We start from the raw sequence: 1,423 nt of genomic DNA, 5'->3' as shown, positions 1-1,423 counted from the left end.
GGGATTGGGGTGCAGGGTCCATGATGGGGGCTGTGGGATTGGGGTGCAGGGTCCATGATGGGGGCTGTGGGATTGGGGTGCAGGGTCCATGATGGGGGCTGTGGGATTGGGGTGCAGGGTGCAGGGTGCAGGGTCCATGATGGGGCTGTGGGACTGGGATGCAGGGTGCAGGACAGAGGGCAGGAGGGACTGGAGAGGCAGGGGGTGCCCAGCCCCAGCACTCGAGCAGGGACAAAGCCCTTTCCTTGGGCCTGGCAGCAGGCACAGGGATAACTCCCCATCCATCCCACTCTATCCCATCCCATCCCTGCGGAGCCAGGCAGGGTCACTTGGCAGCCCTGCAGTGTTTGGGGGTCCCTGGGCTGCCCCAGGCTCTGTGTCCCCTCGCAGGCTGGTGCATCCCTGCACAGCCCAGTGGGAATAATCCCGGTTCCTTATGGGGCTGTGGGGGGAGATTAAACATTCTTGTGGTTAATCGAGTCTGAGCAGCCACCCGTTCCTTCCCCGGAACCAGAGATTATCCCATAATTAATTAATTAGGGTGTTTGCTGCCATATGCAGGCCTGCCTGGCCCTGTCCAAGTCCTCTGGCTCCAGGAGGAGCTTCCAGGGGGGACAGTCCCCTCCCCAAAGGCACAGCCCCGGTGATGGAGGGGGGACCAGGGGACAAAGGAGGGCGTGAAGGAGGGGGGTGGGAGGGGGATGCAGCAGGGATGGAAGGAGGGATGGAGGGGGGTGGAAGGGGGATGAGAGGGATGATGCAGCAGGGATGGAGGGCGATGGAGGTGATGGAGAGGGTGGCAGGAAAAGGAGGAGGCAATAAAGGGGGATGGAGGAGGGATGGAGGGGGTCATGGGGGTTGGAGGAGTTGGGGGAAGGGATGGCAGTGGAGGGATGGAGGGGCAATGGAGGGGATGGAGATATTGTGGAGAGGGGATGGAGGAGGGATGGAGGGGGCGATGGGGAGATGGAGGAGGTAGAGAATGTGGTGGGGACATGATGGGGGCTATGGAGGAGCCACTGCTGGGGCCACCTTCCCTCTCCTGCCCTTTCCCAGGGAAGGATCCATCCACAGGGCCCTGCAGTTGCCCCCCACTGCAGGCACAGCCATCATGGACAGCCCCCACGGGCCAGCACGGGCCTGATCATCCCGTCCCTGCTGCAGCCCCCTCGTCCTGGCTCCCTCCCAGATCCCTGTGCCCTGGGGCAGGGACACCAAATCTGGTGGGCAGGGACACCAGTGCTGCCTGGCCCTGCCTGTGGCACTGTCCCCGTGTCCCCGAGGGTGGGTTCGAGGGCACCATAGCCCTGCTGCCCCAGCCGTGGTGCCCATGTCCCAGAGGCTGCAGGGACGGGCAGGCGGGTGCCACGCAGGGATCGGGGGATATTTAGGCAGGGCACGAGATAAGGACAAAGCGACAGAG

This window comes from Lepidothrix coronata, unplaced genomic scaffold (genome assembly GCF_001604755.1).
Source record: "Lepidothrix coronata isolate B3197 unplaced genomic scaffold, Lepidothrix_coronata-1.0 Scaffold584, whole genome shotgun sequence".
In the NCBI taxonomy this organism is placed as follows: domain Eukaryota; kingdom Metazoa; phylum Chordata; class Aves; order Passeriformes; family Pipridae; genus Lepidothrix; species Lepidothrix coronata.
This window is presented reverse-complemented; position numbering follows the sequence as displayed.